General features: G+C 36.2%; 1 protein-coding gene across 1 annotated transcript in view; it reads left to right on the forward strand.

Annotated features, from left to right (window-relative positions):
* The first annotated feature begins 18,524 nt into the window (after nt 1-18,524).
* slc6a17 (solute carrier family 6 member 17) overlaps nt 18,525-27,101 on the forward strand; it is a 46,290-nt gene continuing 37,713 nt past the window's right edge. Inside the window, exons 1-2 of the mRNA XM_048209855.1 lie at nt 18,525-18,540; nt 18,763-18,834. The gene's annotated coding sequence lies outside the window, so the exon portion shown is untranslated. The remainder of the gene's footprint in view (nt 18,541-18,762; nt 18,835-27,101) is intronic.

The following is a 27,101-nucleotide window of genomic DNA, read 5'->3' on the forward strand; positions in this document are numbered from 1 at the left end:
TACAAAAAGTTGTAACAAATTTTGCTTTTCTATTTAAAAATGAATGAATTTCAATTCATTTTAATTATACTTCCTTAGAATCAAATCTTAACATGCAGTTCAGCATTCAAAAAAGCATTCTAAATTCAATTCTGAATGGAGCACATCCCTGTCTATTACCCATATATCTATCAGTCAAACAAACAAAAAAAAAACAGCTTGAGCTCACTTAGCAGGCCTGAATGCGCATCATGCTCTTATCATTCCTGTATGTAAAGCTGAGTGACTGTAATCAGCGACATGCCAACAGATCCTCGGCTTCCTCCTCTCTGACTGCAGGAATCCGTAAACAGGCTCCTCAGCGAAACCATCTGGGTATCAGTTGACCTGGCTGCCGTGGACGCACGCCACAGCTAAAAAATAAATAATCTCTAAATGTGTTTATACTGACGGGGGGGAGCTGGTGGCGGAGAGTCTCTGTGACCTGTGGCTCTGATTCAATTAAAGGTGCTCACACAATGACCATGAAGAAGTTTCTGAAGCTCAGATGCTCAGCCATGGGATTTTCATTAGCTGCAGCCTGAGGCAGGGACTCTCTTCTTAGATATGGATAAATCCGGAGAGTTGGCTTAGCATCCTATTTTACCTCTCCTCTGTTCCATGCAGGACCTTGGTTATAAGAAGTCAAAACATTCCTTGAGCACCATGTCCCTCAAATATAATTGTTCTGGTATGCAATTTGTATTGCACTCCTGCCCTAAATCCATAAAGTCCTGTCAAACATGTTATTCTAGATTTCTTCTAATGTCTATTTTCATTTTTTAGTAATTGGGAGAGTTTAAGATAGCATGTAGGCTACATGGTTGTCCCTCCTGATATCCCTTTTCTTTGGCTTAACGAGAAGGAAGTCCTACAGGTTTTTTTTTCCATTTCATGTGATACATTAACCTACATTTTATTCTCCACATATCACCAATTTCCCAAGTTTGCGTCATGCCCATTTTGCGCTGAGAAAGTCGCTGTTGCTCTGCTAATCAAGTACAAAGAACAGATTTATTCTTTTGATTATGCCAAAAATAACACCGTGAAATTTCTGCGAGCTAAAAAACAAGAATAATTTACAGTCTTCTGCATGTTGTGGCTGTGGCATCATTCATTTCCTGAATTTTGTTTTGCTAAATAAAATAGACCCTTATTTTCGACACAAGCATTGTGGCTGTTCATGAGTCATGCGTACGCGGGATAGAAAGAGCCCTTTTAAACAGTCACCGAAAAACGAATGAGTGGTCATGTCGCTTCAAAGCTTGTAGTTAAATCCATGCCAACTTTCTGTCTGCTCCGTGGAAGTCACCAGCGAGTCATAAAGCGGCCAATAATAGATTCAAGTCTACTGTTCGTGAATTAACAATCAGCTTCACTGTCATTTCTAGCAGCCGAGCCAAATCCAGAATATTTTGAAGGCATATGAGAAATATCGAGGCCTATATAGACTATAGGCTATATACACACACATAGTTTGCTTAGTCTATCTAAAAAAAAGGAATGGATGTAATATTTAGGGGTACTCCAAAGAAATATATATTTTTATTCTATAAGTAAAAAATATTAGGCTATATATAATATAGATGCATTCATTTAGGCCTATAGCGTTCATTTGTCATATGATTTGAAATATTCGCTCTTTTTTATAAGGTTCTGAGAAATGCTTCTGAGTGTTAGCTACATGTAGCCTAATGTCATTTAGTTCATGCCAACAAAGTCTGTTTCAAGTTTTTTTATTCGTTATACAGAGAGATCATAAATAGATAGGCTAATATGGCCGCTTTAGCCTTGCTTTTCGTGAAATTTAAGAGAAATTATGAGAAAAAAAAAAATGGTATATATATATATATATATATATATATATATATATATATATATATATATATATATATATATATATATACCATTTTTTTTTTCCAGAAAAGTAAGCGAAATTAGTCATTTTGTAGCAAAACGTTTCTGGAGTTAGCGCACTCAGGTTCCGTGTCGCCATCAAATAAAATGGAGGCTGCCTGGAATATTAATATTATTCTGTTTATTATTATTAGCTATTATTATTATAAAACCATGTCAGTGAATCACAAATAACAGTTTGAATTGACTGGACATTTGGAATTTCATTACTTTGCCATTTATATTTTAGTTTAGTTTTGTTGCATGTTTCAGTTCGTCTCGTAGTGAATCTTTTGGTGTAAATTCGACTTAAACAAACGCCCATCTTTCAAAAAATATTGCTTCCAGCGCCCCCCGATGTTCTCTGAACTCCCCCGTTGAGAAACGCTGGACTCGCCGATAATATGGACTGATTGGTGGATGGAGGAGCTTAACAGCTGTCTGTCTCAAGCCATCGTTCACGGAGAATGAAGGCGACTTAGTTAAACATTATTGTTATGGTTTTAGTTTGTTTCAAATCAAATAGAATTAAACTTTGAATGATTAGCCTACATTAGGCCTATATTATTTGTTATTTTATTGTGTGCACTGGTTGTTTAGTTAAAAATGATAAAACGATTTAATACATAATTTAATTTATAAGGAAAACTTATAAATTATTTAAATAAATAAAATAATTAGGGAACGATGACCAATATGCTTTTACTAAAATGTCCTCTAAAGTGTAGCCTAAACATAAAGGTCCACCCGTTCTTTTTCACCTCAAAATAAGAACAATATTTTTTCCTCCTGCAAATCTAAATGAATTACCCTTCCGTGCTCACAAATCTCTCATCAACAAATAAACATATTAAAATTAAAAAGTAAACAATATAAATACACACATCATTATTCAATGATAGTCAATTAGGCTATATAACCTCAAAACTGTTCCGATGGAATAAATCTCACAAATGTTGACATTCAGATGATTGACATCAAATCTATTAGGCTGTCATGAATACTTTTTTCTTTTCTTTTCTTTTCTTTTTTTTTTTTTTTTTGTTAATGTTATGTTTTAGGGGGAAAAAACTATTTATTTTAAAGTGAAATAATGTATGTTATAGGCTACTTCATAAACAAGAAATGTAGTCTAATAGTCGTCTTGCTTAAGAGGAAAAAGACACTTTTGTTAATTCTTTGTAAGAATTGCATCTCCCCCGTAACGATTTATCATATGTTGTTGGGGGGAAAAATGTACAGCCATACGATTTCTCTCATTCATATTTCCGTGGCCTTTCCCCTCCTTATACGGTCTCTGGGGTTCAGGTGAAATGTAGGTAGCTGTTCAGTAAATGATAGCCATTTAATAAATGTGTTGGGATTAGATAGTGCCATGGTCAAGATGAAAAAAGTAGAGGGACATCTTACTCCAGGGGGCGCTCATTGCTGAGTTTCTTCAAACGCTAAGTAGCACGTATACAAACAAATTAAATTGATCTTTCTGCTTGCTTTTACACCATACCAGAATAAAAACAAAAAACAAAATCAGTTTTAGAAATATATAATATATGTCTGTGCAGGGCACATGACAGACCTTTTTTTGTATCTTAACCTCATCTTAAAAAAAAAAAAAAAAAAAAAAAATTCTTATACCTATCCTTTCACTTCCTCTCTATTGTAGCTTATGATACTCTGAGCACTGCCATTAACTTTTATTGTGAGCACTTCTTGTCTATTTGCCTCGTCATGACGATTGTTGTATTCCTCACTTGTAAGTCGCTTTGGATAAAAGCGTCTGCCAAATGAATAAATGTAAATGTAAATGTATTAAAGGGATAGTTCACACAAAAATGAAAATTTGTCATCATTTACTCCCCCTCAAGTAGTTCCACACCTGTATGTATTTCTTTCTTCTGCTGTACAAAAAGGAAGATATTTGGAAGAATGTCAGTAACCAAACAGATCTCGCCCCACATTTAGGCTACTTCCATAGTAGGAAAAATAAATACTATAGTAAATGGGGGGCGAGATCTGTTTCCTACTATCTTCCTTTGTGTTCAGCAGAACAAAGAAATTAATAAAGGTTTGAAAGTACTTGAGGGTGAGTAAATGTTGACAGAATTTTCATTTTTTGCTGAACTATCCCTTTAATGCTGATTTGCGCGCTATCGGAAATTTCTTTCCCACTTTTGAAGTTCTGATTACGAGCTCGTAATTCACCACATTCACCAATCTAGTCAGCTTGCCGACAATTCTGGAATTTCGGTCAAATACAGTCTATTTTCGCTAAAACATACAATACACTTCAAATGATTATTCATAGCCTATATGTAAATATGCACCACTACTTCAACAACAAGACAAGGTTATGTACCTGTTGTTGGGGGGGGGGCATTAATGTCCAATTTTTAACCTCATATTTACTCTAAATCTACAGTGCAAGAGGCAGGATAATGACCTAAATTTGGCCCATGGCCTTTGGTTGTGGGACCAGTCTGAATGCCAGACTGCGGCAGCTGCGCAAGCGTAACCGCACAGGAACAACTCAGGTCATCTTCACGTGCCCCGGAGCTCATCCTGATGGCCCGAGGCACTGGACATGTGCTCTGACCCCTCACAGAACCACCCAGATGCTGGGCATAATGCAACCTTTCATATGCATTGCTGTCTGTCTTCTGTTTGAGTATCGAATTCTTACATCCACAGGACTGAAGTTGATTCTTTCACAAAGGACACACAGACACTCGCAATAACATAGGGACATGTGTACATACATAGGTTCACACACAAAAACAGACCCAGCACATACACAGACCCTCGCCTACTGCTATTCACGGCTACACTGGGATTCAAGTAAAAGGGGAGGGAGAAACATTTTTATTATCAAAGCTCTTCTGACAGCAATACAGATTTCAGACATTTCAGCACTCAAATGGAACTATTCTCGCTTCCAAAAGAGTAAATGAGAAACCACATCACACAACCTAACAGGAACATTACTACCATTTCATGTGAATTCAATCCTCTCTCTAAAAGACAGCGACCGACCTTGAATCAGAAACTTGTGGAATCAAAACCTAAACTGTTTGGAAATACTCTGCACCTAAAGCAATGGGAAGCAGATGATGATCAAAATCAACATCAGATTAATGCTCCATTTGCTGAAAGTCCTTCACACAAGGACAACGGAAGGGAGAGAGAAAGAGAGATTTTTAACCATTCAAAACAAAGACACGTGCATTTGTCATTACATTAAGCAAAAACTTAAATAATATAAAGATACAGTTATTAAGGAGGAACAAAATTAATCTACATGCAAATGAAAATCCATAGAATCAAACTGGAATAGATTAAACAAAACTCATCTCGAAGATCCAGAATGGAGAAAAAACGTCTCTTACTTCTTTAGTAAGATGAAAATCAAGACTATATATACAAAACAAATGTGTCATTATCCCCAGGTTAGGCATATTCCTGTGTTTCTAAATCAGTCTGCTCAAAACACCAACCAAAATGATGGTTTATGTAGGTTAAAAAAATATAGATTTAAAATTAGCATTGTCAGCTTAAAATGACAGAGTCAAATGTAACAACAAAGACTGTTGACAAACAAAATCTTATATGGAGATACACACACATACACACACACACACACACACACACACACACACACACACACACACACACACACACACACACACAACAAAATCTATAAATTGATAATGGCACTGCTGCCCAACTGTGCCCTGGAGACTTACATCCCTGAAGCAGTGCAGAAAATCTAATTTATTGAAGCGCAGCAGCAGCTGGATTTGCACTTCCGAGAGAGGGATTCCGTTACATCCAGCGGAACTTAAACTGGGATCTGGGAGTTTTGGACTGAGGGAGAGTGAGGGAGGTTTAGCCTTTGGGCGAAGTCTACAGAGCACCAGCTCACTCACTAGGCATCACAATTAATTTTTTGTGTTTTAGGATACCATTGTTAATTTATTACAATAAACCTTCATATATGTATACTGTCTCTAATTGCATGTTGTCATATGAACATGGACATAATAACTAAAAAAAATGACTTCATGGGAGTCAATTGTGCACTCAGTAACAGCTCTGAACGATTCACTGACTGGATTGAAAGTGCTCAGAAGTGAGTTTGAGACTGACTCGAGAAATCGACTCCGAGTCTGATTGCAGAATGGATCCCAAACTAATGTCTTGCAAGTTATGTGTATGAGTGTGACATAGATATATAATCATATGTAATTAAAGAGACTGTGAAATAGCCTACTAAATGTTAAACTGACAATAAAAATGTTGGGCTGTCTGCTTTTCAGACTTTTAAATTATATTATACAAACAAAGCAAATATTCTGGTTACATAGTGGACTGACTGGGCATGGGCCTTCCACTGGCGCACAAAAAATATTCTCGTCGCTTTATAATATTAAGGTAGAACCACTGTACTCACATGAACTGATTTAAATATGTTTTTAGTACTTATATGGATCTTGAGAGAGGAAGTACCATTGCTGTCTATGCAGGCCTCACTCAGCCATCGGATTTCATCAAAAAATATCTTAATTTGTGTTCCGAAGATGAACGAAGGTCTTACGGGTGTAGAACGACATGAGGGTGAGTAATTAATGACATTATTTTTATTTTTGGGTGAACTAACCCTTTAAACTGCTTTTGTCTGGATTAGCTTTTCTGTGGTAAAGAGCTGTTGAAGTTGTTCTTTTGAAGACTCGATTCCCGGGAGCCTTTGCAATCAACTCTCTTGACTCGATTCTCAACAGTTCGCAATTAAATAATCACGCCCAGCACTGGCGCACACTCTAGCAAGATCACATTGATACACTCCAAATTCTGTCAGTTGCAACTTTGATTGTTGCACATTTTATTTTCGCATTTCTGACCATTTTTATTCATGTAATCGGCAAGTGTCATCCAGTTCAATACTGACTCTTCCCTGACTGCAGGAAAAATCAACACAACTACGCTTCCGGAGGAATATTGTGGTGCCGATCTGAATTCTGATAAGGTGAATATTTGAGTGATTATATATTTTTTAAAGGGCACCTATTATGCCCATTTTTACAAGATGTAATTTAAGTCTCAGGTGTCTCCAGAATGTGTCTGTGAAGTTTCAGCTTAAAATACCTCATAGATCATTTATAAATCCATGTTGTAAATACCCATTTCAGTCAAGAACAGGCTGTTTTTGTGCATGTGCCTTTAAATGCAAATGAGCTGCTGTGCCCCGCCCCCTCTCTACGATCACAGTTCCTGCCTCTGCCAAATATTAACAAGACATCTGCTTGGTTTTGATTATCATCTATGTAGCGATCACTGTCACGGATAGCATAGTTCTTCTTTCCTCATTAAAGTTTATTATTTCCACATGTTTTAAAGCGATCAGTTTAAACTTCTTAATAGATCGTTTTCTGAGCGCACGTATCTGAAGCACATGCACACAGACATTTGGCTGTCAGACATCAAGTCTCGTGAGTAACTTCACTTTCACATTTTTTGTTTTGTTTAAAGCTGCTGTCCGCGATTTTTGGCCCTCTAGCGGTTAATAAACAGAACTGCACGCGTCTTGCGGAAGAAAATTGTAGCCGGAACTACTTTTCTCCGTGTATGTCTATGGCAAGTCACGCAGTTACTGTGATACTCTGCGGCGAGTCTGAAGTTTCTGGTCTGAAATAGTCCGAATATAAATACTTATTATAAGTGTACCATAATGATTCAGGATAAGACAAAAACACGGTTTGGAAAATGGATTCATGTTGTATATTCTCATTATATAATTTTTGTAAATTTTTAACACAAAAAAGTTGCGGACTGCAGCTTTAAACTGTCAAATACACACAAGGTTCTGTCAAATACACACACAGTTCACATAAACACAGTCACTTATGTCTGTGAACGTAAATAGCAGGCAATGTTACTGAAATCATATGTGTATATTAGATCTGTGGCACATTCCCTTCAAAAATAAAACTAATCCATGTCAGTCAGCGGTTGTGGGTGGGACCTGAGCAATGTGACGTCACATTGCCCAGAGAATCAAAATGGCTCGTCTAAAAAGTAGTGGGTAGATTTTTATCATTGTAGGGTGGTTGTGTTCACACACTGCCAACACACATTTATATCCAAACACCTTGTAAAAGTGGATTTTGCATAATAGACCCTTTTCACATTCCCAGAAGCAGAAGTCGTCATAGTTGGGTAAAATTCTATGGCAGTGAATGAGAGAATGCATTAAAGGTGCCATGGAATTGAAAATTTAATTTACCTAGGCATAGATGAATAACAAGAGTTCAGTACATGGACATACAGTGAGTCTCAAACTCCATTGTTTCCTCCTTCTTATATAAATCTCATTTGTTTAAAAGACCTCTGAAGAACAGGCAAATCTCAACATAACACACACTGTTACGCAACAGTCTGGGTGTACGCCCCAATATTTGCATATGCCAGCCCATGATCGAGGCATTACACAAGGGCAGCCAGTATTAACATCTGGATGTGCACAGCTGAATCATCAGGCTAGGTAAGCAAGCAAGGACAATAGCGAAAAATGGCAGATGGAGCGATAATAACTGACAAGATCCATGATAACATGATATTTTTAGTGATATTTGTAAATTGTCTTTCTAAATGTTTTGTTAGCATGTTGCTAATGTACTGTTAAATGTGGTTAAAGTTACCATCGTTTCTTACTGTATTCACGGAGACAAGAGCCGTCGCTATTTTAATTTTAAACACTTGCAGTCTGTATAATGCATAAACACAACTTCATTCTTTATAAATCTCTCCAACAGTGTGTAACGTTAGCTTTAGCCACGGAGCACAATCAAACTCATTCAGAATCAAATGTAAACATCCAAATAAACACTATACTTACGCGATTAGACATGCTGCATGACGAATACTTTGTAAAGATCCATTTTGAGGGTTATATTAGCTGTGTGGACTTTGTTTATGCAGTGATAGAGTTGAGAGCTCGGGAGGGGGCGGAGAGCGTGAGCAATTAAAGGGGCCACAGCCTGAATCGGCGCATTTCTAATTATGCCTCAAATAGGCAGTTAAAGAAATTAATTTAAAAAAATGTATGGGGTATTTTGAGCTGAAACTTCACAGACACATTCAGGGGACACCTTAGACTTATATTACATCTTGTAAAAAAATGTTCCATGGCACCTTTAAATATATTTTTTGTGTTTCCATTTGCTCAAATAGCAAAAGAAAAACTCCACAATAGTGTTTTCACAACTTTCAAAAAGAGGAAAAAATATAGAAAGCGATTGATAACGGCAGTCAGAAGACAAAAAGATGTCATTTTTACTGTCACTCCCATAGCTGCTGTATTAGAAACACCCTCACAGCAGCATTAACTAGTTTTTTGTAATTTGATGCAAAGGTAATAATACTAAGTGTAGTGTTATAAATGTACATATGTTTAAAAAAAAAAAAAAAGAAAATATAAAAAAACTGCGCAGGATTTACGATATTGATGACCATTAAAATGCGTCATCACAGTCTGTGAAAAGGGTCTATAGGTGCCCTTTAAAACATTTACTGAGCTATAAAGATGTTACTGTGCATTCCCACAGTAATGAAAATGTAAAGAGAAAAATCTTTTGAGAAGTTACACCCATGCTCAGACACATATGAATGCAAAGGTGTATATTGAATTTTATGTGATTGAAAACGAGTGAGGGATAGAATTCACATCTTTCAAAAGTCTTTTTTTTTTTTCTTTTTTTTTTTCTTTTTTTCTTTTTTGGAAAGAAGTTTTATCAGTTCAACAGTTGGCATGTTGTTAAACAACAGTACCATTCCTTGAATGCGCTGTAGGCCTATTTCATGTCAAAAAAATAAATATGTATCTTAGACTTGTGCCGATATTCGGTAATGCGATAAATCGCGATAATGAATAGGCTATGCACGATATTGTAATCGTGGGCACTTCAGAATACCGTAAATAATAATTTTTTACCAATTATTATTTTTTTATAAGGCAATTAAGAATACTTTACCCATCAATCGTATAAAATGCACAACACCGCTGTATTCTGCGTCAAAATACGCGCTCAGATGTAAACAATCCCAACGTGCATGTGGCACATGGCGGAACGAGTGAAGGAGACGAGCTGAATGAAAGTGCGCGTTCACTCTCTGACAGCAGAGGGCGCTGATGGAACAGCAGCGTGCAGCGGTTACCACGGAAACCTTGCAAACAAAGTAACTGCGCTAGTGAAGTTTTTAAAATGCTTCAAACAGCCATTCATTTTTTTGTAATCTCAGTGTTGTTCATCACAGCACCAAATACGGAATACTTAAAAAAGACTTAAAAGGATATTTATTTTCAAACCTAAACATTTTTATATTTTAGTCTGGACTACAACATGCCCTAATGATTAGAAATGTTCTGATTATTTGTTATTGTTCAGTAAAACTTTGAAAACATACAGCTTCATTAGTTAACATGTTAATTCATTATCACTAAACTGACAATAAAAATACTTATAAAGTATTAATTATTATTAATTAATGTTAATTTCTTAGTTACTGTTTAATAACATTACTAAAATCAAAATAACTTATTTAATGGACCTGAGATAAAACTAACAATGATCAGTTGTATTTCTAAACTAACGTTAACAAAAAATAACACTTTCTGTAACAAATGTAGCTATTGCTCAATCTTAGTTAATGCATTAAATAGAGTAAAGTGTTATCTGTTGTTCTTTATAATAAAATTTCAGTCAGTTGTTTTTGTTTTATTACAAAAAGTTCTTAAACCTGTTAAACTATGACAAAAATTGTTTTTTTAGTATCGTGATAATACCGCACACCGTGATAAAAGCTTCATCAATTAATCGCAACATGAAAATTTGATACCGTCACATGCCTAATGTATCTACCCTGACTATGGTCTATAGAGTCCTGGCTGTGACCCCTTCATGGCCAAGCACCCCCCAGACCGCAGGCCCCTGTCTCCAAACGCAGTATCAGGTCTGCAGGACAGCTGTCCTTCTCCCCTTCTCCTCTTCCTTTGCCTCAACTCTCTTTCCCTAGTGCTTTCAAAAGCTCCCTGTGTCACCAGACTGATTAAAACAAACACTGCTCATATTTTGGTATCTAATCCAATTGTGCTCTTTTTCTTCAAACTGAGCCTGCAGCGCGTGGGGTATTGGGTGTCTGGGACCCCCCTGAGCCCCCCTCTTCTGTGGCAGGGCTTCAATTTCAAACACTCTAGGACATCACATAGGGGGAGCCAAGCATAAATAAAGCTCTTTTTAAAAAAAATCAAGGTATGAGTGGAAATATTTACCTTCTTTTCCTGTGTAACTTTATTTGACTTAGATGGCTTAAAATAGTGACCGGCATTTGTAGTGAGCTTGTGTTTGTGTTCGGAGTATTTGTAGCCATCGGCTGGTATGGGGATAAAAGGAAGGCCTCTCTCGGGGGTGACCCTGGTTATGTGGCCGGCTGCAATGGGGGTGGATTGTGAGACTTGTCCCATGTTTATTGTTTTATTAAAAGGGGCATGTTGAGCTTGTGGGGTCAGGACTTTTCCTGATATCCTGACTTAAAGTAGTAGACCTGTGTATGCAAAGGCCTGAGCAAAAGGTCCACATGCAGTCATAATTACATATACAGGACTCAACATGTGGTTGCTTTGTTTACCATCTCTAGTAAAATCTCGCAATCAAAACGTTCAGCTTGAGAGCTCACAAACTCTCCACTTGGCCCCGGTTCTTGTTCAAATGAGTCTTCCTCCACATGATCTGACCCTCCAATGTTGCCAGGTTATGACAAGAGCATTCTAGCATTCGACCCCCCCTCCCTTCGCCAAAAGATAAACACATGGAGATTTAAGCTGTAACCAGAGCCGTTCAGAGAATTCATTCACGGGTCAGCAGCACACACAGCGCTTCCAGATAACAGCCTTATCTCAAATATGTTGCCTGAGTTGCTCCTTTAGATTCATTATTGGTGAATTGCTCCATATTTGATTGTATTGACTCTGTAAGTACTGTATCTATTCGTATTTAAGATGATCAGACACAGTAAGTTACCATAAATAACTTTAATTACAACATGCATTATGGATACTTGCAATGTTGCAACTGTATCTGTGAGATCAGCTCCATCAACTTTGATTAAAATAGCAAATAGACAGTACAGTTTGTAGAACACAAGTCAGGACTTTGGTAATGAACCTTTCAGCAGAAATCAAACATGACGTTTTTAGCACCATCTAGTGGATAAAATACTGCTATCTAATTATGAGTGATGTAATTTCCTGTATTGTTGACCCTGTCCAATTTTTCGCAAATGCAGCAAAACCATCAGTATCTTCTCTGAAATGTTTGAGTTGCATAAATTCATTTATTAGGCAACATTACATTTTATTGTTACCTGTTTTCTTTCAGTGAGCCTGATTTATTTATTTGAAGAATAGGGTGGAAAGTCTTTAAGGCTGGCTTGAGTTTCTTTACTGGGTTATTATAGGAATTTAAAAACCCTCCCAAGTCTTCATATCCTAGTATGAATCATACATGTGTCATTGTCCAAAGGAAGCACACAGAATCATCAAGGACTATATACACACCCCACACACAAGCTGTTTCGACCGTCTGGCAGATGGTACTGGAGCACTGAGTCACAGACAACTGCAGAAATTGTTATTGCATTACAACACCTTCACCTTATTGCTCCTGATCTTTTCTAATAATTTATGTATGTGTGTGTGTGTGTGTGTGTGTGTGTGTGTGTGTGTGTGTGTGTGTGTGTGTGTGTGTGTGTCTGTGTGTAAGATTTTTCTTTTTTAAAGAAAATAATATTTTTATCCAGCAAGGATGCATTAAATTAATCAAAAGTGTTTACACTGTTAATGTGTTTCCACACAAATATATTACACAGCCCAACCATTTGGATAATAAGAAATGTTTGAGCAGCAAAAAAGCAGAAAATTAAGCTTTACCATCTGAAATAAATTGTTTTTTAAAATATATTAAAATTAGTGCTATCATCCAAAATAAAAGTTTGTGTTTACGTGTGTGTACTGTGTATAAATACACACATGCATGTATATATTTAACCAAAAATAATGTATTTATATATAAAATAATTATATTATAATTAATATAAATTATTATTATAAAGTATTATAATTATTAAAAAAAATATATTTACATGTATACAATTAGTATACATGTATAATTATATATAATTATACTAATTGTATACATGTGAATATATATTTTATTAATAAATACATGTATGTGTGTGTATTTATATATACTTTTTTTATGTGCTATTAATGTTGCGTATTTGTCTGTCTTGTATGTGGTGCTATCATGCTGCAGAACAAATTACAATAAAGTTTTACAATACAATACAATAATAAATATTCACAGTACACACACACATATTATGTAAACACAAACTTTAATTTTGGATGCGATTAAACACGATTAATCGTTTGACAGCACTAATTAAAATAGAAAACAGTTATTTTAAATTGTAATAATATTCCACAATAGTTTTTACTGTATTTATAATTGAATTAATGCAGCATATTTGAAGCAAAATAAACATTTCTGAGCATGTCAGTCTGAGAGGATACAAGTTTTTTTCACTAAATAGCTCATTCAAAGCATATTGAAACAACCTAAAATGTTCCCTAGCAGGTCTCTGAAGTAACCTTCACCATTATTTACTTTTGACAAACCTGATGTATAGCTTGTAGTTCAGTATGAAGTCTTAAGAGCCAGGAAAATCACACAAAATACACCGCCTGGCCTGTTTATGATATATGGCCCATTACCCTGGACTTCATTGCGGTAATAATGCAATTTTTTTTTGCACCCACTGGTCCAAAGCACACAACTGACCTTAATATGCAACTTCAAACAGCAAGAAAAGAACGCTGGACCTGAGAAATACAGCCATAATCATTCCTTGTAGACTGTAACGACCATGCTGCTTGAAGTTTGAGACCTGACCGAGAGTTTAAAAAAACCCACAACTGTATATCAACTGCACAGACTGCAGAGTTACAGCCCCTTCCAGCACATTCGGCGCTGAAACCAAGGTTGTTTATGGCTATAATGGTGCTATTATTGTCTGTTTTCATAAATACGGCAGCTGGCAAGATCTAATGTAAAAAAGATGACCACAGTCTCCCATTCTACATCCGTACGACTGCTGCAAAACCATCCTCTCCAAAACAACTCCACTTCATTAAATTCTACTTTTCCCAGCTTCATTTGCAATTAAATGTACTGAGCACTGTTCCTTGAGCCATGTAGAGACCTAACTGGGCTATAAAGTAACAGCCCTTATATTAACACGGTTCATTACGTAGCATTAAAACTTAGGTTATTTTCTTTTCCTTTCATACTAGAAAAGAGGCCTTTGCGTGTGTGTGGCGGGCTTGTTCATGTCTTTATCTGATGGAGAGGAGCACAGAATCAATAAAGCAATGGAGCATGAAGACAGGTGGGAAGAGAGAAAAGACATAATGCTGCCCACACCAGAGCGGCTGTGGCACACTCATTTGTCACCACTGTATTTGTGTGTGTGGAAAGAGAGACAGAATGCGAGAGAGAAAGTGCAAAAAATAAGTGACAAAATATTTGATGTAAAAAAAAATGGACTAACCCTAACCTACATTATCTACCTTGTGTTTTACATTTTTACAGGCAAGATAGTCATATTTTAGTACAGTGGGTTAGACAAAAAATGGCAAGTTTTAAAATTATTATAATTACCTTCATTTAAAAAAACAACAACTCAGCCATAGTTCATTCACTTTCCGTAAATCTGGTTTCTGTCTGTTGTGGAAGGTGGATAAGCCATCATCCTGAAACCTGTGATCATCTAAAGAGCTTTTTACTCTGGACCCAGAGGAGGGTGGGAGTCAGGCGGTGGGTTCTTTCGTCTGCAATGTGTGTTCTTCTTTCAAAGGTGACCTTTACGGTGCTGAAAGTGCCTGAGTAAATCTGCTCATGCACATTCACACAGGTCTCACCAGCACACACATTGTATGTGTAATGTCTGGGGTAATAAAATATTACTTTTTGAATCATTCTAATGGATTTATTACTTCATCCTCATCCTTAATGTTAAAAAAAAAGCACACAGCCAGTGTGCGCTCTGAAGCCCCTTGTTCAAAATGGGTTTATGCCTACTTTTATCTAATGTTTGTACATAGACTATGCATATATTTATTTTCTAGACCAGTGATTCTCAACCAGGGGGCCGGGACTCACATAGAGGCCCTCACAAACTTCCAGGGTGGCAATTATAAGTCTTAAAATTATTATTTTTATTATATATTTCAGACAGGACCACTTTGGCAAGTTACTTGAGTTTATTGAACACAATTTATATTTGGCGGTATGGGTCCTTATGGGGGTTCTTGCTCCAAAATTAATTGAACATACAAGAGCTTTAACATTAACCCCCTGGAACCATCAGCTTTGGAATACATAGACAATTAAGACACTTAGTAAAATGCTTATGTATATATATACAGTACAGTCCAAAAGTTTGGAACCACTAAGATTTTTAATGTTTTTAAAAGAAGTTTCGTCTGCTCACCAAGGCTACATTTATTTAATTAAAAATACAGTAAAAAACAGTAATATTGTGAAATATTATTACAATTTAAAATAACTGTGTACTATTTAAATATATTTGACAAAGTAATTTATTCCTGTGATGCAAAGCTGAATTTTCAGCATCGTTACTCCAGTCTTCAGTGTCACATGATCCTTCAGAAATCATTCTAATATGCTGATTTGCTGCTCAATAAACATTTATGATTATTTTCAATGTTGAAAACAGTTGTGTACTTTTTTTTTCAGGATTCCTTGATGAATAGAAAGTTCAAAAGAACAGCATTTATCTGAAATACAAAGCTTCTGTAGCATTATACACTACCGTTCAAAAGTTTGGGGTCAGTAAGAATTTTTATTTTTATTTTTTTGAAAAGAAATTAAAGAAATGAATACTTTTATTCAGCAAGGATGCATTAAATCAATCAAAAGTGGCAGTAAAGACATTTATAATGTTACAAAAGATTAGATTTCAGATAAACACTGTTCTTTTGAACTTTCTATTCATCAAATAATCCTGAAAAAAAATATTGTACACAAATATTTTGTACAATTGTACACATTAAAGGCAGGGTAGGCAAAAAAATGAAAACTTTTTTTCAAAATTTGTTTAAACTTTATTTATATATCAATACATAATTAAAATGTAAGTACTCTGAAAAAGAAAGTATAAAAATCGAGTGTCTGTAGACCTTCACGACTGTTTTAAAGACAGCTCATTATTTCCATTCACTCCACCCCCTCCCTTCTGGGCTCCTTCCAAAGCCACGCCCCCAAAACGCATGAACGTGTGACTCCGACCACTGAGCTGGAAGACGCATTATTTACCTGAGACGAGCGGAGAGGAAGGAGCACAGTGCATGTAGTGACATCATGTCAGAATCACATGTAATAAAAATAACTTTAAAATTATGAAGATAAACAAACAAGATGTATTTTAGTACTCACTATCAAGCTAGCATATTGATATTGGTAAAGTTTAAAATATATATTTTTTGATTCGCTAACGAGCTAGTTATCTATAAGGCAAAGCTAAAAACAGGTTGCATGATACACGTTTTTCCATTACCATCATTTACACTGTGATGAAGATGAATTTCGTGTAAGATTCATAACATATACGTTGTTCTACAGATCAACAGAGTAACATACACTCAAATATCAACTCACAACTGCATTGCAGACACAAAATAATAACACACACATACAACAAAGTGTGTACGACACACACAGATACAAGATAAAGACATCAGTAAACATAGGTAGAGAATATAAAAACAAAACAAAGGCGAAAAAAACGTGCAGGTAAACTTGCAGGTGAACATGGTAAAAGACTTAGACAGAGGGTAAAATTATGCACAATTCAACACTATAGCTATCATTATTTATCGTCTCTACTACGGCTCGCTAAGTAATGTTATGTTAGCTATATTACGCAGCTACGTGTGCTAATGACACATGCTTCATGAAAAAATAAACAAAAAAATATGTATGATCAAAATACAAAAAGAAAGATTTACCTGTCCAGCAGAAATAAAGCCATCAAGGAGTCACTTTTCAGCCCCTTGAGTTCCCTCAGTTCTCGCCATCGCTGGAAAGCCACGCCGATATTAACTCGCGTTTTATTTCTTTGTTTATCCAAAGACTTTTTGTTCATTGCCTTTTCTTGTACTGTTACTGTCTTCCTTTTTTTGCCTGGTTTGCCTTCACTAACTGCATAGGCCGATACTGTGAATTTAGCTTGCTGTTTCTCTGCCATTGTTTTGGTATTCCTAGGATCCGTGCCTCTTGGATTCCCCAAATCAAACTGCGCGCGCAAGTGGGCAGGTCATGTGTGGCAAAAGGGTGGTTGCCATGGTTGCGAGAGAGTGACAGCCGCCTAAGCCAATCCTATGTTTCGTCCCGGATGGAAATAATGAGCTGTGTTTAATACAGATTAAACGGTCTAGAGTCACTCGATTTTTATACTCTTTTTATCAGAGTTCTTACATTTTAATTATGCATGTATATATATAGAAAGTTTAAACAAATTTGGAACAAAATTTCTTACCTACCCTGCCTTTAAATGTTTCTTGAGCAGCAGATCAGCATATTAGAATGATTTCTGAAGGATCATGTGACACTGAAGACTGGAGTAATGATGCTGAAAATTCAGCTTTGCCATCACAGGAATAAATTACTTTGTGAAATATATTCAAATAGAAAACAGTTATTTTAAATTGTAATAATATTTCACAATATTACTGTTTTTTACTGTATTTTTAATGAAATAAATGTAGCCTTGGTGAGCAGACGAAACTTCTTTTAAAAACATTAAAAATCTTAGTGGTTCCAAACTTTTGGACTGTACTGTATATATATATATATATATTTACACTTAGTAAAATGTGCTTATAATGGGGAGGGAGGGTTGCGAGCAGTTTGAGCATACTTACCGAGCAGTAATGCCACGTATATATGTCCCATGTCTAATAGGAAAATGGTGGAACGATTTGACAGCTGGTCGCGTCAGCTGGTCGCAGCACTATGCCTACGTGGCCTGACTGAACTAACGCTGTGCTCGATATATATATTAGTTAGTTCACCCAAAAATGAACATTCTGTCATTAATTACTCACCCTCCTACTATCTAAGAAAGATAGTAAAAACATTGTTAAAATAGTCCACATGACTGCAGTGGTTCAACCTTAATGTTATGAAGCGACGAGAATACTTTTTGTGCGCAAAAACACAAATAACGACTTTATTCAACAATATCCTCTCTTCTGTGTCATTCCCTTACGTTGTTTACATTCAGCGCTTTCAGGTTCTACGTCAGAACGCTGACTCATTATTGGCCGACACTGTTCACGTGTGCAGCAGAACGCATGCGTGCGGTGCCGATGCCGGAGCTGGCCAATAATGAGTGGTTAAATTGTTGTCATATACCTCTCAGATTTTATCAGAAATTTCTTAATTTGCTTTCTGAAGATGAAAAAAGGTCTTACAGGTGTGGAACGACATGAGGGTGAGTGATTAATGACAGAATTTTCATTTTGGGGTGAACTAACCCTTTAATGAGGGCCTTCGAATATTGTCTTGGAGTCAAAAATGTGAGAACCACTGCTTTAGGCTGTATTTATTATCTGTAACCTTGTCTGTAAATACTTTGTCTCAAACTACAGAATGCTTTCAATCAGCTAAGCTTTGCCCAGCAAAGATAAAATGACAAACTGATTTTGATTTTTAGCCACAAGAGGGTGCTGACGGAATGAGCTCCATTTCACTGCTGTGCTGACTTGCTTCTACTGATGCATGATGGGTAAGACACGTTTGGCTGCTTTATCCAAAAACCAAGACATAAGATTTAAGAATGCCTTTTCTGAGCTAACCCTTATGGCTGCCAAAGAAAAAGAAGTAACGTTTAATTTGAAAACCATGTAAGATATTTTTGCAGAATGTCAAAAAGAAGTCAAAACACTTTATTGTCTCTTCACATTTATATCTCTCTCTTTCCTGGCTCTAACTTTTCTTTTTTAGCTTTTCCAGAAATAGATTCTTGTGAAGAAAAATGCACACATCTGACATGGTCTCTACCTGAGCAAAAAAACACAGGTATAGCACCCAGGAGGTGGCTGTTTCCTGACAAATTCTTTGTTCCTTTATCAAAAGGCCTCTCCGTGTGTAAAGACCTCCTAGTCATTAAGCTGATGGACGACCACGTGGGGCTTTAGATTGCAGATTATGAGTGAACTGCATGTGCTGAAGTGTATTCCCTCTAATGGAAATTGCAGTCGTGATGTGCAGTTAGACAAGCAGAATAGTAGACGCGCTCTTGTTCTGCGTCTTGTTCTAGTTTTGGCGGCATCCAGATCATTTATGTAGATGTATGCAAAAAAATAGCACTTGGACTTGGCTTTATGAATGGATCCATGACAGAGGAGATGTAGAATGTGCATCTGATTAATCACACAATGGGTCAGCAAACACAATATGAAAATCCAGCTTCTGACTCAACGAGATGTTCTGCTCCACAATGCACTTAAAGCATTGTGATAAAAATAGTGCTCTCTTTCTTCTCTCTCTCTCTCTCTCTCTCTCTCTCTCTCTCTCTCTCTCTCTCTCTATCTATCTATATATATATATATATATATATAAAATTAGAAGATTGGTAATGCATTAGATTGGAGACTTACATAAGTGAAGCACACTTGTACTGTATCACTACACCGAGTGCATCTCCTAGACTCTAGAGGGCCATCTGTTGGGTCCTCACACCTCCTTCTATCTCTGTAATGAGAGCTTAGCAGTGGCTTAACCCTCTCCCATCACTGCCCATATAATGCCTTATATAACAGAGAGACATATTAAAAAATGACTAAAGCAGAGATGGCTGGCTGACCATTAATGCGCGTTAGGATTATTATGTGTGCTTATTCTGGACACTTAGCTCTAGGGCACTGTAGAACTGGATTTGATGGTGCACATGTAGCCATTAATCAAATCAGTTATTGTGACAGTCTTATATTATTATCATCAAGAGTCCGGGATATTTCCATAATTATAAAAGAGGAATTATGCACAGGTAAACAGGAAGATGCTGTATTTTTTCCTGATGTTAATATTCTTCCTTCTATCCCATTTTAATAATCTCGTCCAATCAATGGATCATGTAGAACATCAGAAAGAAAAATGTAATTTTTTTCAAGGTCAATTAATGTTACTTAATGTAATTAAAGGGTTAGTTCACCCAAAAATGAAAATTCTGTCATTTATTACTTACCTTCATGCCGTTCCACACCCGTAAGACCTTTGTTAATTTTCGGAACACAAATTAGGATATTTTAGTTGAAATCCGGTGGCTCAGTGAGGCCTCCATAGGGAGCAATGACACTTCCTCTCTCAAGATCCATTAATGTACTAAAAACATATTTAAATCAGTTCATGTGAGTACAATGGTTCAATATTAATATTATAAAGCGACGAGAATATTTTTGGTGCGCCATAAAAACAAAATAACGACTTATTTAGTGATGGCCGATTTCAAAACAATCACTATACATCACTATATAAGTCGTTATTTTTTTTATTTTTTTTGTCCCTATGCAGGCCTCACTGAGCCATCGGATTTCAACAAAAATATCTTAATTTGTGTCTTGAAGATTAACGAAGGTCTTACGGGTGTGGAACGGCATGAGGGTGAGTAATAAATGACAGAATTTTCATATTTGAGTGAACTAACCCTTTAAGTAATGTAAGTTACTTAATTAATGTAATTTAATGTCATTTCATTCATTCATTTCAATTAGTTCCCAGTTGTTTTACCATATATGAGCACATATAAATCTCAAGTTCAGTCCTATAAAGCTTGTCTGAGTTAGCAACCAAGTTAGTAACCAAGGGAGGCGGAGCTTAACAAAGTGTCAGTTCTTTAGTGCCGAAACCGTAAACTTCACTTTTAATATTATCAAATTCACTTATTTATACACTAAATGCTGCTAAGATATTTCTTCAGAATTATATTAACGTAATCACCAGAAAAAGAAAGCCATGTAACCAGTACTATAATCCATACAGAACCAGAAAGTCTTAACCCATGAAGAATAACAAAGCCATTTAGTAAAAAATCAGAATGTCATGTTGTTCTGGATTCTGTCTTTATGGATTAAGCAGTGCTGAAAGATGCATTAAAATTCTTGGCAACAGAAAGCTTGCAGTTTCTCTGTTAACAGTGCGGAGGAAATGACTATTTCCTGCAGCCTTTAGAGTACAAATGGAAAGATATATTTAGTGTTTTATCTTGCACTGGCTCTCATATCTTGCTTGACAAATGTCTAATCATTTCATGTTATATCTGTGATTCAAAATGCACAGTGTAGCTTTATAATGCAGTGTGTGGGTTTTCACTGAAAATGACTGAATTGAATATGAAGTCATCAGGAAAATCCATCATTAGTCTATCATCCTCAGTTCTGGCACTTGATGAGTAATATCTTCAACCCTATATATTTAGTTATTTAATACAAAAGCACAATGCATCGATGCATTAGATTGTGGGGAAATAATCACAGATTTTATATATATATATATGTTCTCTTTTTTATATATTATCATATATTGCATATTATCAGTGTTCCCTTTATCTGTGTGGCGAGTGGGGACTGACCATCTCATTGGCAGGTTGAGATACAGATGGTGTTGTGCCTTCTGTTCCAACCTCCTATCTCTACCATTTTCTATTTCTTTCCAATGAAATGACAGTTCTATCGATACCAAAACACATAGATAAGAATGTTTATTAATTTTAGGACAAATTCTGATATCAGTGCCCCTTTTAATCATTTGATACAATCATTTTTTGTCATATTTTTTTGTATTTGTGTCAGTCGTCCTGAAATTCTGTAAACATACATGCTGTCACTGCACATATCTAACTGGAATCAAGCCCAAACCTAAAGCATCCCTGTAGCTCCACCTTTGGCACTGACAAAATCTGTATCGCCATCCTGTTTATGATACGTAATGTTGCAGCAGGAGATTATGACGTCAGCCGGCCCTTAACAGCAGGCTTATAGTGCTCAGATCAGCTTCAGCCTGAAATATGTCCTGTGCTTCATATCTTGTCAGTATAACACACACCCTGATTCATGACACCTGAATTACAGCTGTATCTCACCCATGTCCCTTGTCATCTTCTCTGTGATTAAGGTCATTAGATGTCGGTTACACAGTGATCGGTCTGTTGTCTGCTCCTGAAGGGACTGAGCATACATCATTAATGGTTCGATCCATGTAAATGTATGACTTCACTGCAGGAGAGAAAGATGTGGTGTGCATACACAATCGGGCAATTACTTTCCAAGCCTCTGAGTCTCTGACAGACTGTGCAAGAGGTACAGGTCGCTTCTGTCAGGTACAAGGCTAGGGGAAATACGGTTTGTCAAAGCCAGTTAAAAGGCACAGAAAGTGAGATAAGACACCATGGGCCATTAAATCTGCGTCCAGGGTAAGAAGTTAAATCCTGAATGCCATTACATGGAGTGTTTTAGATAAATATAGTATGCACCATACTTTGCCTATAATAAGCTTTGTTTCTTGTTCTCCCACTCTTTCAAGCTTTATTCATCCTAATTTTGTAATGTTTACAAGTGAAGAATGTGAACACAGACAAGGCCATAAAAAAGGAACAGCACTTTTTTGGATCACACTGATGCTGACAAATGGCAGACTGGCAGCACTGCAAAATTTCTCTCTTACCGCTGAGCATTTGGATAGAGATTTGGAAGCTTTCATTTGCCATTGTGGGAGTTTGTTTAGAGGCTTTTCTTTAGAAATTATTTGCCCTATTTTAATGATTGAATATATCACTAGGCCATATCTGATGTACTGTAGTATGCATAAATTGATCAATGTTTGTTTTTATTTGAGAGTGAATAAAGCCTTAAATTTCAGTCTGTTCATCGTGCAAAGTGATTGTGTCCCACTGACTTTCAAAATGTTAAAATCACTAAAAATGAATCACTAAAAATTATTTGTGATTCAAACTTGCTGTGTTGCAGTCTCCTGTGACACACAAAAAAACAATCGCATTTACTACCAAATCCTAATGCTTTCATAGTATTAGTGTTGCCAAAAGTACCGACCGCAAAGTTTTGTACTGAAATTTTTAAAATGTGACGCTTTGAGCGCTGTTGAGCGGATTCGTAAACACCTCTGATTGGCCTTTGTGTTCACGTGCTGTCTGTGACATGTAAAAAACAAAACATGTAAAAGACATCAATGATGCTCTTCACTAAGCGCTTAGCAGATACACGTCTATAGGCGTCTATCAGCGGACCGGCCTGCTTTCAAACACTCCTCCCTTATGGAAAGAAAATATATTTCCCTATATATGAATTATCAATATATTACACGATTTAACAGTTTATTTGAAAATATTCAGAAAAATATATTGCGTAAATATATTATTGTTATGCTAATTTAGAAGAGTTTCTGTTAATGTGGGTTTTTGGAGATTTACCATCATGATGACAAGCGGTGCTTGGTAAGTTCATGTTACTTAGAAATGCGTTTTATTGTGTCCAAAAAGCATCTTCACCTCACTTAAAACATTATGTTGGCTCAGCTTAAATAGTTGCATTCATGTTGACAATTATTAAGTTCATGTTACTTAGAAATGTGTTTTTATTGTGGCAAAAAAAACGTCTTCACCTTACTTAAAACATTATGTTGGATCAACTCAAAATATTTCTTTGAATTAATGTAATTCTCCCAATTGGCTTAAGTTAAAAATTCTAGTGGAAAACGTTAACTTTTTTTTGTTGTTGTTGTTGAACCAATGTTTTATTTTTTAGAGTGTATGTAATTTTATATTCAGTAATATACTTCATAATATATAGATTTATATGTGATCAGATATGGTACTGCATGCATAATATATTGCAGATATATTTACTCATGCAGTATAAACACATATATTATTAAATGTTTCATATTTTTAAGTTGGTTAACACCTGCATGTACTAAAGTTCCTACCAAAGAGACTATCACTGTGCTATAGTGTGCACAGCTGTTACCTTTTAAATAAAGTTATTATAGTTTTAATGATGCTCAACCGATCATCAACCTCACCACAGGCTCTACTCTTCAGCACAATGGTAACCCCGAAAACTCACACATACCAGAAAACCTTTTAAATTCCAAAATAATACAACTTTAAACACTTACAGATCTCCCCCTATATCAGTATTGAGCAAAACACATGAAATAGCACTTAATTTTAACATTTACTCTCCTTTAACAGTCAGAAGCAAAGCATGCTGGGAACTAGATGTCTGTTGTAACCACTGATTGTAACTCATTCTGTGAATGTGTATATATGTGTGTACAATACATTCACATTTATATGGGAACATATGCAATATATGTACACCATAAAGGATAAAACTTTATGAATGTAATGCTATTTTTGTCTTTATTTATAAATATTTTATATGTATCAATATATAGCCATACATGGTCAATGCATATATTGCAGTATATTGAAAAATATAAGCACAAGTTTCCCATATATGAAAATGTATTATGTAATATATCGCATTATATTTTGCAGTATATTCCCATATATTTTTGTTCAGTAAGGGCTGCTCCTGCTTTCAAATTCGCGTGCTTTCAAATGCTCCTGCATTGATCATTGTAGCCAATCACAGACATATCTGATGAGCTTGTGAACTTAAAAGCCAATCAGATTTGTTTACGAATCCGCTCAACAACGCGCAAAGTGTCACATTTTTAAAATTTCATTACCGACTTGGTCAGTACTTTTGACAGCGCTACATAGTATGAATCTACTTTTGTGATTACACTTTATTTCGATCCACTTTAGACATTCAACTAACTTTGCAACTGCATGTCAACTAACTCTCATTAGAGTATTAGTAGACTGTTAGGTTAGGGTTATGGTTAGCAGAATAAGCTGACATGTACTACTTGCAAAATTACATATACCCCCGTTTTTACAGACAAGGCTCACTTTCAAATAAAATTTTCCTGATAATTTACTCACCATGTCATCCAAGATGTCCATGTCCTTCTTTCTTCAGTCGAAAAGAAATTAAGGTTTCTGATGAAAACATTCCAGGATTTTTCTCCTTATAGTGGACTTCAATGGCCTCCAAACAGTTGAAGGTCAAAATTACAGTTTCAGTGCAGCTTCAAAGAGCTTTAAACGATACCAGACGAGGAATAAGGGTCTTATCTAGAGAAACGATCGGTCACTTTAGAAAAAATGTAAATGTATATGCTTTATATAAACAAATGATCACCTTCCAAATGGTTCCGCCAAAACCGCACTTTCGTATTCTATGCCTTCCCTATTCAACTTGCATAACGAATGCAGCGCCACTTCCATTTTTTCTGTAAGTAGAATAGGGAAGGCGTCGGACATACAGTAAGTCCACAATAAGGAGAATAATCCTGGAATATTTTCATCAAAAACCTTAATTCCTTTTCGACTGAAGAGAGAAATACATGAACATCTTGGATGACATGGGGGTGAGTAAATTATCAGGAAAATTTTATTTGAAAGTAAACTAATCCTTTAAGATAGTCCTAGACTAAAATGCATGTTCGAGCTGTTTTAACTGAAAGCAGCTTGTATTGACATATCTTAAAATAATATGTCAATGCCAGTTTGTCTCAAAATGCACACCAGTAATGTTTTTTCCAAGTGTACGTTTATAAAAAGCATGTAAATATCCTAATTGAACTAAGGCCTAATTCTGGCTTAGGCTAAGCCTTGTCTGTGAAACCGGGCCTTAGTCAGTAGAATGTCTGTTTGGAGGACCATCAAAATAAAGTGTTAGCAGATATTAAGCAGACACTCTACTAACATTCTAATGACTGGCAGTTAACATGTAGTTACTTACAGTTAGTAGAATGTCTAAAGTGGACTATAAAAATAAATTGTGACCATTTTTGTATCTCATGGATGAAAGAAAATAATATTTGGGTGAGTAAAAATGTATTCATTCATGGGTGAATAGTTATTTAAGGCCCAATTTGATAGCGCACACTCTACTAGTTTTGTTTAATAACTCCACTTTCCCTCTTGCTTTCTCTCTTCCTCTCCAATCCCTGCTGTGTCATAATTTCCCCAGATAAAATGCCCCGTGCGGCCATGTTGTAAATTCAAGCCTTGCTGCATGCCCCATTAGGCTGGTGATAAATATCCCTTCCGCCAGTTTCCTGAAGCCAGTGCGTGCAAATGAGCCTGTGAACAGTGTGAAGTCTTATCAACTCAGAGGCAGGATGTGGAGTTCATGGACGTTTGAGTGACAGACCTTAGCCTAAGTTTTAGAAGACTCATTAATAGTGTTTAAAAATACTTCCTTTTCATCCTTTCTTTTTTCTAGAGATGAATACCGCTTTCCGCACTGTCTAAATCTGGTGTAATGCATCAGGCTAGCGTGTGTGTGCCAGTGTAAAACATCCACACAAATGCACTTCTCTCAAGGTCAGAGTGACGCCAGCAAGTTCTCAATAATTAAAGGCTCTCTCTGGGACCACTGTTGCAGCCTCACAGTGTGTTAAGAACGGCAGAGGAAATTGTGTTTATACTGAAGTAAGGCATTTACAATCTACATCTGATATAACTTCACATTTCTATATTCCACCATAGTAATATTGCTTGTACGTTTACATAAGTTCTGCGTTCAGATGCTGTGTTTGCAGCAATTAGGGATTGTAGCTTGTTATGCTGTATAGTTATTTATCTTGTGCCAGCAGGGATTTGACAGTTATGGTTGTATAAAACACTGATGCTATGGCTAATGATGTGTACTGTGTTTGTGTGAAGTAGAAGTCTTAGGTTAGGTGACGCGTGCACTGTGTGATTTCAGATTGCAAGTAGACAGGCACCGCTTTACCATGATCTGACATGCGTGTGCCACCATAGCTCATTCATGCCACCAGAACATAATCCCAAGTACACTTACACGCACCGTATGAGTCAGAATCATATGATCTGCTGTTGCCATAGCAACAGATCCCAGCAGTGGGCCCTGGCGAGGTGAGTCACATGAGAAGGGT

This window comes from Megalobrama amblycephala, linkage group LG12 (genome assembly GCF_018812025.1).
Source record: "Megalobrama amblycephala isolate DHTTF-2021 linkage group LG12, ASM1881202v1, whole genome shotgun sequence".
NCBI classification, from domain to species: domain Eukaryota; kingdom Metazoa; phylum Chordata; class Actinopteri; order Cypriniformes; family Xenocyprididae; genus Megalobrama; species Megalobrama amblycephala.